Here is a 14419-nt window from a genome sequence, read left to right as displayed (position 1 = left end):
TTATATCTATGGGTTTGGTTTTATGTCAGTTTAGTACTTTTTTTAGGTTTTGTAGAATTCTTTGTGATTATTCTGGGTTTAGTAGCGGTTTTTTGGGTTGTGGTCTCTAGTAAAAGGTAATTTTTACATTAATTTTGTGAAAATTTGTACATATCAATGTATTAGAATATTTACACGAATTTAAAGTAAAATATGATATTGGTATCGGCGGGGATGATTTATGGGAATTTTTCAAGGATTATTGGAATCTCATGATAAGGAATGATGTAGAAACTTATAGCTGTAGCAGTTGATGCAGGTTTCCTTTCTATGAACCTGATTTTGTATGGGGAAAGCCACAATGGGTGACTCCAGGTACGGAGTTCAAGAATCTGATTGTGTTGATGAATACACGAGACAGAGATGGCATATAAGTATCCTTCAAAGAAGACCTGGCCATATTTGTAAGCAATAAGGAGCTGCTTGAGTATGCATCTTTAAATCCAACTATAATTTAGTTTAGTTTTGTTGAGCCTTTTATGATCTTTCATTGTTTTATTTCTTGCTTATGTTTTTCTTAGGTGTGTACTAAATTGGATGTTGGTTTGGTTATTTCCAAGCTTTCCCCATGACTTTGGATACCCAATACAAAATATGAAAAACCCAACTACCCAACTTTAATTTTGTAAATTTTTTGTCCTAAATGAAGGTAACATGGGAATTTGTTCTGAATGATGTTCAAAGAACTTCAAACTCAACTTTGTCCTAAATGATGTTCTGTTATCTGGATGTCTGTTATCAAATTTTTATCTGCTCACAGAGTCATCTGATTTACATCTTTTACTAGGGTGATAATGTGCCTCCACCATTCAATTCATTTGAATATACTGGCCTCCCATATGAGATTGAGAGGTATTGAATTATTCTGTTTTTGTTTCTTTTGTGTAATACTGGTAGCCTTTAGTGTAAGTTACCCAAGTGTTTTGTGCAAAGTTATGTGATTGCTAGAGGTCCAATGTTGAGTTTCATACTCATGTTAATTCTTTAGCCATCTGCATTTTTATCGCAAGTGCGATGCTGTGCTGCCCTCTTTGTGATTGTCTGTTTTTCTTTTGTTACCCATTACTGTGAATCAGTGGTGTGTAAAAGCCCATCCTAGAGTAAAAAGGAGAGCACATCCACCCTCAGTTAGTGGCACTTTTATATTGTTTATGTACTATTCATCTCCTATCATAGCACTTAGGTGACTTTTGTGTATATTGTATTACATTACATGTGTTAGAACTTGCCACTATTATGCAGCTTTCATATTGCCAGTAATACAATAGCAGAGGCATGCCAAGATCTATTATTTGGTGTCTTTCCCATATTGTATTTACTTTACATACTATCAAAGCAATTAGGTCATACTCTGGTATTGTTTGAGTGTTCAATGCATACGTACATATGTCTTGAGGTTTTACATAATATGAATGCATACATTTGATCTTTGTTATTTTTGTTTTTGAGGGTGTCTGATAGTTTGAAAACCCAGAACAGAGTGGAGGCAATTTTCTAGTGGAGGAGGCAATTTTGTAAGGTATAACTATTTTTTTTTTTTTTTTGAGGAATAGGTATAACTATTTCTTACTCTATGCTTTATACTAAGATTCCTTATAGGCAAGAAGGGAATGTGGTTAAGTTACATTGCATGAAGAACTTAGGTCCAACGACTGTAGTAGGGGAGGATAGGATTCTGAAGAAGGGATTGGTTGTAAATATGTGGGATTTGTTGTAAATAACTGAAATACATGTATATTGTGGGATTTGTTGATTTTATGAAAATTTAGAATTTTTTTGTTTTGTTTCAATTTTTTTTTTCTTTTCAAATTGAACCTATTGGGCACGATTTGAAATTAGTACGCATGATTGTCTATCATCTGACATGTTGTCAAAATTAAGGTACAAAAAGACATCTATTTGTGCTGAACTGTTTGAGCACAAAATGTCATATCATGCCCTTTCATCATTGGTGACACCCATATAGGGCACATACAATATAATAGTAGTTGCACTGTTGCCATTGGTCTATGGGCACATATGTTGGTGCCCTTTGGCCTCAAATGACACAAATAATTTATTGTGTGCAGTGCCCATTTTTGTTGTAGTGATTAGTCGATACTTAACATCCTCGAGGTTTACATATGTGTTTTATTTTGCATTGTTTTTTCTCAACACCGTCCAAGATCAGTCAATTGTGTAACTGATAGGGTTATTAGTTGAGATGTTGATCGAGTTATCCGTGTGATTTTTTGGCCGTGCCCTGAAAAGTTGGTACTTTAACCTCCTTCGAGGTTTACACATGTGTTTCATTTTGCCTTGTTTTGCTCAACATCGTCCAAGATTAGTCAATAACATACGTGATATGGTTAGAATTTGACCATGTTGTACGTGTGATCTTGTTGACCGCGCTCTGAAAAGTTGATACTTACCTTCCCCAAGGTTTATATGTGTGTTTCATTTTGCCTTGTTTTTCTCAACATCATCCAAGATCAGTCAATAGCTTGCATGATAGGGTTATTAGTTAAGATTTTGACTATGTTGTAAATGTGGTCTTTTATATTGAGTTCACATCTCTCTTGTTGTGGAAAGAGTTATTCTAGGAATATGATTGTAGAAACATAAAGTAGAATCTAATAAAATTTAGAAGCTTTTTATTCTATTATGACATTTATTACTTGAAATAAAGTAAAACTGTACCTATGATTAATATAAGGGAAATTTTTTGAATTGTCATATGAACTTGTATACACTTTTTAATTTGTCATATAAATTGAAACCTCAAGCAATTTGTCATATCAACTTTTCGAAATCATTAATTTGTCATCTCACCCTAAGTCCATTGTGTTTTCCAACCAATATAAGTCATGACTTGTGTTCAGGGCTATTTTAGTGATTTTAGCATTTCTTTTTCACAAGGTTTTTTATTTTTCCTTAGTACGAACACTTAAATATTGTGTATGAGAGTATTCATGAAGATCAATGTGAACAAAATCTTTGAGAACAAGTATAACGTAGCAGTAGCCCCTTCTGTAGCTTTAGAAACCCTAGAGTTTTTTGTCGAATCCAACTTAATAAAAGGGAAATGAAGTGTTAGAATGACCCAAATAACTCTAAACACAAGTCATGTGCGAGGCACATGTCGTACATGACTTATATTGGATGGAAAACTCAATGGAGTTAGGGTAAGATAACAAACTAATGATTTCGGAAAGTTGGTATGACAAATTACTTAAAATTTTAGTTTATATGACAAATTAAAAATTGTGTACAAGTTCATATGACATTTCAAAAATTTTCCCTTAATATAAATAAAGGCACAAAGCTGAGTGAAAACGCACATCACACAAAAGAATGAGGCTATTACTAGTTATATGCCTTTTTAAGCTTGCAGACATGTGTAAAGTATTTTTTGCTCTTCCATTTGATGTTTATTCCACTTTGCAAATGATTGCAATTCCTTGAAGGAGTAGGATTCTCTCCCCTTCTCCCCTTCCATCCCCTCATCTCACACTTTTCATTTGCAAAGTAACATGGCTACTCGTATTGCACTTATAGGGCGGAGTAGGATTCTTTCCTCTCTTTTTTTCCCTCCCCTTCACTCCCCTCCTATTTGAACCACGATTAAGCCACGTCAACATCTTACATTAATTTTTTTTATAGAAAAAGAAAGACAAAATAGAGAATGTAAGATGAGGGGATGGAAAAAGGAAGGGAGAGAATCCTAGTCCAGGGCGGAGTAGAATTATAGGGCGACCACAATGAGTAAAGATGAATGATGTTTTCTTCACATTATTTGTTCTTTTTAATACTTATTTGTTCTTTTTATATTAAAAGGGAAGAAAGAGTTAAGCACCTAAAACTCTCAACCATTAGATTTAGTCCAAATTTTTTACTGTTTAAACCACATCATTTTAGAGATTTTTTTCGGTATATTGATATTTTTACACTATGAGTTCGACTAAACTGCATCATTTTAGAGAATTGCCTCTTAAGTTTTGTTTACTTTTTATACGTGACATAGTTAGTGCCATTCCTTTCGGCAAAAAAGAAACTAGGATTATAATATTTCATAGAATCCTGACATGATTCAATATTATATTTTTTAATTCTAGTTTTTAAATTAAGTACTCATTATCAAATAAATAAACACACTATCTTTCCTTTTCACATTTCAAGTTTCAACACATATACAATGTACAAAAAATAAGATATTATAAAAACTTACTAAAATATAAGTGTTAATGTTGAGCACTTTTAGGGCCACATAATGGTGTCGGCCGAGAAAGAAGCCACGAAAAGCCCAAGAAAATTGAGAAGCCCAAGGCCCAAGGGTCTTAGAAGAGGATACCCCGAGCGCTATAGCCGACTGTCTATGAGCTTAGCCTAATCAGGATATGTAAAGAGCTTTCTGACTGCCAGGGGTAGGTGGAGAGACTGATAGTTTTATGGCACAAACTTGAAATCCAACACCAAGTTGAAATTCGAGTTATCTAATTGTCCATCGGACAGCAGACAACGTTGCACCGTGAGTGCACCATTCACGGGCTCTGAGACCTCTCTGGTGGTTTTCACTGCCTTTCGACCACTTTTTGGAAGTTGACCTAGCTATAAAAATCTTTCGCTTGTCTTGTTCTACATCTCTGTGGTTTTGTGATGTTTGGAGTTTGTCGGAAATTTCAGTTTGTGTTAGCTAGAAATCACGGTGCATGGTGGCGCGTTTGGTGGCGTGTGGGAAACTCTGGCTATCTTGATTTTCGACAGCGATACTTCCTTGATGTTCGGAGCCTATATCCAAGGTTCGTTTTTGTTGAAACTTGATATGATGGTTTGGTTATTCAAATTATGGGTATTGACTTTTGATTTTTGTAGTTGACGCCAACCTAATCATTGGATCGTCAGCAAGTTTAATGAGCATGTTATTCATCGATTAATGGACCATGAGAAATTGTGAAACAAAAATCCGGCAGTCGGGTCTTCTTGTTGAAGAATCTTGGATTATTGACATTTGTAGTAGACAAAGATCCGACCATTGGATCATCTCGAAATTATAGTATGTGGTTGTACGTATATTTAAGGATCTTAGGAATTTGAAAATCCATTGTGCAGATCTTCCAGATTAGACTACGTTGGGTCGTTGACCCTACTGCGAACCATGTTTGTTGATGCCAATTTCCGTTGTCTCTAGCTTTGACAAAAATGCACTTGCAAACCAATCAACACCTTTGATCAAGGACCTAAGCCTCACGTGCCCATGAGGTAGGATGGTTAGGCCAATAGATCTCCGATGCCTAAGTTAGTTTCTTTGAGAAGAATAAAGTGTTTAGGGCTTTTAGGGGTAGCAAAAGCTTACCGAAATTTAGTAGAATATGAGGTATATATAGGGGAGTGGCCGGCCATGGTGTTAGGGTTTTACCCTACATGATGCGACATCCTATTGGCCAAGGTTTTATGGAGAAATATTCTCAAAATATTAAATAGGAAATAATATCTTGAGATAATAGAGTAATTATCCCTAATTGATTTAAATATGGATTTCTTACTTGAATAGAGTCAATCTTCAATTGGGAATGTATTAAAGATAGGATTTGGGTAATTAATCCTTATCTTTAATGCCTTAACTTTTCCTTGCCAAGGGCAGGTGAGCTGTGGGTAGTCGTATTCAGCTGCTGGGACCTTCAAGAGGGTGAGCTGCGCATGAGAGATATGAGGAGCTTGTCCATTTAATGAGGGGAATCTTGTCTTTCTTGAGCAAAAGTTCACATGTCGCCTATAGAATATTTGGGATTATTTTAGGCTCCACAAATGCCCCTACACCTGCTAGGCTGCTCATAGGAAAAGGGCAGTAGGTATAGAAATCCTAACATGCATAGGCTTGTAGAGTTGTTTCCCAATTTGAACTAGATCTCCTTTCTTGATTTGGAGATAGATTTCTTCTAGGAAAATGAAACCAATTGCCCCTAATGCCTATTTAATTCTGCCTTAAGTAGGGGATTAAATAAATTTGGAGAAAAATCATAATTCCAACAAGGAAGAGAAAAGCCAGAGGAAATTTGTTCTCCCTTCCCTAGCTTTCTTCTTCTCATGCCCTTGCAAATAGTCATCTCTCGTTATTTTTCTTCTTCTTCATGCCGCTCTAAGGTAAGAAAATTTTGAATTTTTCCTTCTTGATTTTTTAGGAGTCTTGGGGCTTGAAAAATTGGTTCGGCAAGTCTGAGATGGCATGAGGGACGAGGCTAGGGTGCCACGAGGCTGTTGTGCACAGGTGGTGCGGCGGCGGAGCTCGGCTGGCGTGGACCAAGTGCTTGGCTCGAGCAGATGTGACAAGCGCGCTGGGCATGAGGAGGCCAGCTCGAGCTGGGCCTCCATAGCTGCTAGGCACGGGCCCATGTAGGCAAAAAGGAGAGAGAGTGAGACAGACTGGTGTGCGCTGACTCTCTGGTTCCTGTGACTTGGGCCGAGAGGCCTGAGCCTGCTTAAGCGTGCTGGGCACGAATGAGGAAAGGGGAAGGAGGCACATGCCTCATCCCGTGCTGGGTTAAGCGGCATGGTTGCATACATGAGGGACCATGAGACTTTGGGCCATGCTGCTTGAGAAAGAGGGTTGGGTCGTGGGGCACTGAACTCTGCGGCCCTTCTAATTTTTTTTATTCTTTTCTCGCGAGCTACCTTTTAAATAATTTTCTTTATACTTTTGGCAAGGATTTTGAGATGTCTCCCTTAGATTGCAAAAGTGACGAATACCCTCAATCTTTGTGTCGTCAAGATAGTTCTTTCGAAAAGGTGGGCTACTTCAAGGCTGCCTATGTCAAGATCAACTCCGATGAGCTGTTTCAGGATTTTCTTGAGACGTATGAGCATGCGATTTCGTCAAGGGTTTGCGTCAAGCGGGTGAATGATGATAACAACCATGAACCGTGCAGCGAGGGTACCACTACTAGGAAAAAGGCTATCAAATTCCATCTACATTACTTTGTGTTGGGATTTAATTTTCCTATGCCGTGTCTTTTTCAGGAGATGGTCTGCTTCATGAAATGTACGCCTGTTTAGTGCTTCCCGAATGCTGTCTGTGCGATGGTGGGGTTTTCAAATTTGAGCAAGTTATTTGATCTTGGCTTGACCATAAATGAGTTATAGTACTTCTTTGAAATCGGCCACAAGGAAGGCGTGGGGCAGCTGAGGTATAGGTTGCTTGATGTTTCATGCAAAGGTGATTATGAGTGGGAGATAGATACCTTGTAGGTAAGTGGAAAGTGGGAGTCCGACTCCTCTCATAAACTACGTGTTTCGACTGTCTTTATCAATGGTAAGTGTACTGCTTCATTCCTGGTTTGCTTGAATCTTTCTTATTTTGTGTAGATTTGAAATTTGGCTCAACTCCAAGAACTTCAGCAGATATGAAGAAAATGCACATCACCTTGGGCATTCTTGCTGAGTACCATAAGTGGAGCTGGTTGCTAGTCATTTTCGTCGGGAGAAATGCGGGTTGCCTCCAAAGGAAGACATAAAGAGGATAAAGGATAAGGCATTTGCTCGCCTGATCGCTGTTGTAGAGCCTGCTGCCAATGAGGGTGGAAAGAAGATATATTCTTCACTTGCTTGTGAGCCTTTGACTGAGAAGAAGTTAAGGACTTTTTCTGCTGCTCGCGGAGGCTCGTCTGTTGCTGAAGCTTATCATCGACCTGACTTCTCCCAAGGGGACAAAAATGATCGTTGAGCTTGGGCTTGTGAAACCTACTTCTCGAAGATAGCCACGACCATTCTTGAGAGGATTTTCAATGGAAAGGTTTGATGGTGCCCCTGTTGTCTGGGTTTATGTCGAAGCACGCATTGGGAGCTAAGTCCAGTTCGGTTTCTGAGAGGCTCGCTGCTATGAAGAGCGGGAATGTGGATTATACTGCTAAGGTGGTGTCTGAGCTTATTTTTCCTTCTGTGCGACCGATTCGTCTGCGAAGAAAGAGAAGTTTGCTCGCATGGACAGTTGTGATAGATCCACCGAGTCTGAAGGCTGACCTGCTTGAGGACATCAATGTATGCGCCAAGTTTGTTGATAGTGTTGGGAAAGTTGTTGTCCATTCAGACTCTTTTGAAAAACGTTCTGCCTATTGGAAAATGTCATCCTTGATTGCTATAATGCATAAGGCTTTGATCCTGGCAGCTGAGTCTATGCGCGTTGATCAGGATGCTGTCGAATGTGCTAAGAATGCCGAAGTGGCATTGATGGCTCACCTTCGCTCGGCTACTGAAAATATCGAGAAGCTCGAAATTGAACTTGCCATTTTAAAGGGGTCTAATTTCTCTGCCCCTACTTCTATGCAGCGGAGACTGTTCATCAGAAGGTCGTCCATTTGGAAGCTAAGCTTAGTGTGACTTAGGTGATGTTGGAAGCTACAGAGAATAAAGTCAGTCGTGTTACACCAGTGGTCAAGGACCTTGAGCGTGTTAATTCGAAGCTACAATCTATTTATTTCACCAAGGACGAGAAACTTGTCTTTATGCATGCTGAAGTGTCTCGTCTCAAGGATGTTGCCAGGAAGCTTGAGTCCAAAGAAGTGGATCTGCAAGGTGCGTTGTCAGCTGGCGAGAACCTGAAAAATGAACTGGGTAAGCTGCATGATGCTCACATTGAACTTGTTAAAGAGAATGTGCAGCAGAAGAATGAGAAGGTCGGTCACCAAGTGGCGTTTGCTTCTTGTTGGGCAGATTTCTACAAGCTTGGCTATGCAGACCATCTTCATGGTAGGCCGTTTGATTATGAGTTTTTTGAGAAGGACTTCGAGACTTTCTCTATTTCTCCAGTTGATCTACTTAACTTCTTATTTGAGGTTGCCTTTGGTGGAGCAGCTGAGGGTTAGATAGTCTAGATGGGTGACATAGGATAAGCTGATGGAAGCTTTGGCTGTTGAAGACATGGCAGTCTAGGGACATGTGATTGCGCAGGTTACCGATGAGTAGTCTTTTTGCTTAGACTTAGGAATTTTCCTATTTTCCTTTTCATTCTGCTTTATTTGAACTTTGTTGGCCTTCGAGCTGGTTTATTAATTTGCTAGAAATTTAATAAACAACTTTCCTTGTTTTGCTTCATCTTTATATTTCGTCATGTTTTTTTTGCAAATCTTTACCGTAAGACGGACGATTGAGTGAGATATTTCAATGAAGCAGTCGATCTCTCATCATCACTTAGGTTTTAGTTTCGGCCTTGATGCTCAAGGAGTTTTACCTGCATAAGGAAAAAATGCAAGATTTCTAACTTATAGAGCCAGCGGCCGAACTCTAATCTCCTTAGGAAGCAGGTGAGTCCGCGTAGTTGCTATAGTCATGAATCTCAGCTTTAGCGGCTGCACGAGCCTTGGCCCTCCTGGTCATATTGCGAAATTTTTAACTTATAGAGCCAGCGGCCGGACACGTGTTTCTCGTAGAAAGCAGATGAGTCTGCGTAGCTAATATAGTCATGAATCTTGGCTTTAACGGCTGCATGATTCTTGGCCCTCCTGGGTTATATTGTGATTTAACTTATAGAGCCGACGGCTGGACATGTGCTTCTCGTAGAAAGCAGAGGAGTCCGCGTAGCTACTATAGTCATGAATCTCAGCTTTAACAGCTGCACGAGCCTTGGCCCTCCTAGGGCATATTGTAAAATTTTTAACTTATAGAGTCGACGACTGGACACGTGTTTCTCGTAGAAAGCAGAGGAGTCCGTGTAGCTACTATAGTCATACATTTTGGCTTTAGCTCTTGCAAGTCTTTAACCATAGACCGTCAGTCGGAGGCGCTACTTTTAGATAAGTAGAAGGGTCTGCGTAGTCCTAGCAGGTGTAAATCTTGGCTTACATAATGCCTAGGGCTGCCAACCGTTGGGTCGTCAGTCAGGCTTCTTACTTACAGAAGTAGACGACCCTCGTGACCACTTTAGGCGTCGTTTATGGCTCTCGAATGTGTTTTAGGCTTAAGGTGTAGTCAAAATTGAGCCTCAGAGGCCACATCCTTTCGAGCTGCTAGTCCCTTGATCTTTTAAGCTGCACGCAGGTTGATACGGATCTTTAGGGCAGCAATTTGTAACTTGATTCCTCATGTCGCTTAACTAGTATTGCAACACTTTAGAGTTGAGTTACGTTCATGACGACTTGCACGTCGAGGACAAACCATTTAGCCACGCGAATTCTTTCATGGGCAGGGATTCTTTCATGGGCAGGGATCGTGCATTGAATCTTTTAATCGAATAAGTCTTTTTAGGAAAAAGTCTATTGTGGTCAATTCTGGGAGCAATTCGACACAGGTAGTTGATGCATTCAAGGGAAACTGAGTGGTCGTAAAACCCATCCACGTCTGGATATCCCAGATCAGTTTACTTTTCCTAATGGAGAACACACACCATATTTGCATAGGCATGGGCGTCTTCTGCTTTGGTATGGGTGGTTAATTTGTTTATGCATTTGGCCCAGGCATGTGAATAATTCCTTTAATCTTCATTGAAAATAGAGAAATGTATTAACTTTGTTTGCTTAAAGGCAATAATAGCATAACAATTGATAATCCTCATCATATGAGGTCTTGTTCGTCAAGTTGCTTGAGTTTTTGAACTTTATTTGTCTTGAATAGGGTCTAAGAAATGGTGGGAGGTCACACGTAGTACTTTCTCAGGTTGTATGCATTCCACTGCTTTTCGATTTCTTTGGAGCTCATAGTGGTGAGGGTGTAGCTGCCCTTTCTGCTTACTCAGCTGGTTTTGTACGAACCTTTCCAGATGAGAGTTATCTTTTTTAAGCCTTCCCGGTTAGCGGTTATAAAGGCTTTTCTGAGGACTAAGTCTCCTGGTTGGAACTACCGGATTTTCACCCTCTTGTTGTAGCTGGAGATGAGCTGCTGCTTGTAGGCTACAATGCGAGTGATAATATTCTCGTGCTCTTCCTCTACCAAGTCTAAGTTTATGGCCATCACTTTCGTTTTCTGCTTAAAATTCGGCAGTACAATGCTGATGCTTGGCACCATAACTTTGGGAGGAATGATCGCCTCAGAGCCAAACGCTAGGAAAAATGGAGTTTCGACTGTTGCTCATCTCTTGGTTGTGCGATACGCCCATAGAACACCATGGAGTTTGTTTGGCCACTTGTCATTCTTGTCTAAAAGAGATTTCTTGAGCCAGTTAAGAATGGTCTTGTTAGACGCCTCGGCCTGCCCATTGTACTTCGGATACCTGGGTGTAGACATGTGCTGCTTGATGCCATATTTTTTGAAGAACTTCGCCAAGTATTTGCCCACGAAATGCTGACCATTGTCTATGACGATGGAGTGAGGGATGCCGAAGCGACATATGATGTGCTTCTATATGAAGCGCTTTGTGTCCATTTGGGTAGTTGTAGTCATGGGTTCGGTTTCGACCAATATTGTGAAGTTGTCTATCATTGCGATCATTATGCCTCTACCCCCAGTGGCAGGTGGCGTTGGTCCTACCAGGTCAATTGCCTACTGCATGAATGGTCAAAGGCTCATCTATGGGTGGAGTTCGCTAGCAGGTAGTGCATGAATGAACTTAAAGTGCTGGCAGCTGTCGCACATTTGTACATACTCCTTGGCATCTTGATGTATGGTTGGCCAGTAGAAGCCTGTGTTAAAAGCTTTTTTAGCCAATAAGTGGCCTCCAAAGTGGTTTCCATATATGCATTCGTGGATTGAGCTAAGAATCTTCAAGTCGTCGAGAGGCGATAGGTAACAGAGATGTAGTTCTAAGAAGGATCTATGAACGAGCATGTCATTCCAAATGTAATAGCATGCTGCCTTCATCTAAAGCTTCTTGGACTCTAGTGTGTCTGCGGGGAGCGTTTTGTTAACTATGTAGTCGATGATGGGATTTTGCCAACTCGGGGTTATGTTAATCTGCGCCATATCGACTGCTGGTTCCTCATCTATGCTCGGCTTTTCCTAGTACTCGACTGGGATGGAGCGCTTGAGCTGATGGTCTAAGGCAGAGCTTAGGCTTGCTAGTGCGTTTGCGTGGGCATTTTCTGCTTGTGGAACTTGAAGAAGTGTGTATGCCTGGAATATTGCTAGCTACTCTCGTACCTTTTCGAGGTATTGGGCCATCTTTGGATGTTTTGATGCGTAGTCTTCTGGGGTTTGGTTCGTGATTAGCTGGGAATCGGAATAGATCGCGAACTTCTTCACCGTTAGGTCTTTCGCTAATCAGAAGCCTGCTAGTAGGGCTCCATACTCTGCTTCATTATTTGATGCCTTAAAGCTTAGAGTGATTGCCTGCTCGAGCATCGAACCATCTGGGGTAGTAAGAACTAGGCCTGCTTTCGATATTTGGTAGTTAGATGATCCGTCGACGTGCATGCACCATAAATTTCCTACAGATAAGGCTGATGCAGCTACGATGTACTCAGTTGCCTCTAGGGCATTTTTGGGCTAAGTTGTTGCATCATTCAGGCTTGGGGTGAATTTTGCTACAAAGTCCGTCAATGCTTGAGCTTTTATTACCGTACAGGGTTGGTATGCTAAGCTATATTGGCCAAGTTCCAATGCCCACTTCATCACTCATTGAGAAGCGTCTAGACTATGAAAAACTAATCATAGTGGGTACTCGGTCATAACGATGACCGGATATCCTTGAAAGTAGGGTTTGAGCTTCTAAGCTATAACAACTAGCGCCAAAATTAGCTTTTTGATCTTCGGATATCTAGTTCCTGCATCGAGAAGAGCTTTGGATATATAAAATAAAGGCAGTTGGGCCCTCATCTCTTTTCATATGAAGGTATAACTTATTGCTACCTTTGAAAACACCAGGTAGATGTACAAGTTCTCCGCTACTTCTGGCTTGGATAGTAGTGTATGTGATGTCAGGTACTGCTTAAGGCCCTAAAATGCTTTCTCGCACTCGTTGTCCCATTTATCTTTCTACACCCTCTTGATTGCCTTGAAGAAGGGCTTGCATTGGCCAATGGATCGTGAGTGGAAACAATTAAGTGTAGTTGTTCGTCCGGTCAGACTTTGGATCTTCTTCAGAGTTATGGGAGACTTCATGTCCAGGATTGCTCTAATTTACCTTGGATGAGCTTCGATTCCTCGTCGGGTTATAAGGTACCTTAAGAATCAGCCTGAGGAGACTTCGAAAGTGCACTTGGCTAGGGAGTTTCATTTTGTACTCTCGGAGGGTGTCAAAAGTCTCGACCAAGTTACCAATGTGGTCCTACCGTTGCTTGCCTTTCATCATGATATCGTTGACGTAGACTTCCATGGTTACTTCAATTTGCTTCTTGAACATCGTGTTTACGAGTTGTTAGTAAGTTGCTCATGCGTTATTGAGGCCAAACTCGTACATGGCAATCTTATTGTAGCCTAAGTATGCATCCAAGACGCTGAGCAGTTGGTTCCTGGATGTTGAGTTAACGAGCAGGTCGATTCGGGGAATTGGGTAGTTGTCTTTAGGGTACGCCTTGCTGAGGTTGATGTAATCTATGCATACTCTCCATTTGTCCTTCTTTTTTTTATCACCAGCACGACGTTGGCTAGCCATGCTGAGTGTGCCACTTCCTCAATGAATTTGGCCTCCAATAACCTGTTGATCTCCGCTATAATAACCGCTACTCGCTAGGGTACAAAATGTCACCTTTTTTAGATCCCATGTTTGGCAGTGGGATTGACGTGCAACTTGTGACAAGCTATCGCTGGATTAATACCGGGCATGTCAGAGGATGACTATGCGAAAACGTCACGATTTTCCTTAAGGAAAATCGTGAGTTCCTTATTCTCCGTTGGGCTTAGACGTGAGCCAATCCTAACTGTCTTCTCCGGCTAGTGAGGGTCAAGAATGATGTGCTCGGAGTCCTCTTCGGGTTTCCATCCTGATTCATCTATCAAGGCATTGTCGACCTTAACGCCATCTTCCTGACCCTCATGCTATGATTGCTGTTTGGTGGAGGTAGAATCGTCTTTCTGCACTTTATCTGCTACTGCTGGGGTGAAAGACTTATTTTTCAACTCCTTGAGAACTTGCACAGTGCATCGTCGAGACATGGCTTGGTCGTCTTTGATCTCTCCGACTGTTCATCCCGAGATTTGAAATCGGATCTTCTGATACTCAATCGAGTTCACAGCTTTAATTTTCACTAGCCAAGGTCGGCCTAATATCCCGTTATGGGGAGATGGGTCGCTGATGATCATGAAGGTTTACGATGAGACAATTGGATGACTGGTTACGTCAAGCGTGATTGTGTAAATGACAGTTGAAGTAAGTCCGTTAAATCTGGTCAAGACTTCTGTTTTACACTTGATCGTGTTTTCCAGCCCATTTTCTGGATGACTGACAGTTGTAGGATATTGACCGAGCTGTCGTTGTCCACCATAATTCTGTCAACGATGGCGTTGGCCAGTTAAGCAGAAATCACCAAGGAGTCGTCGTGGG

Source organism: Malus sylvestris, chromosome 8, assembly GCF_916048215.2.
Source record: "Malus sylvestris chromosome 8, drMalSylv7.2, whole genome shotgun sequence".
NCBI lineage: Eukaryota > Viridiplantae > Streptophyta > Magnoliopsida > Rosales > Rosaceae > Malus > Malus sylvestris.
The sequence above is the reverse complement of the archived record's forward strand: the minus strand, read 5'-3'. Positions refer to the sequence as shown.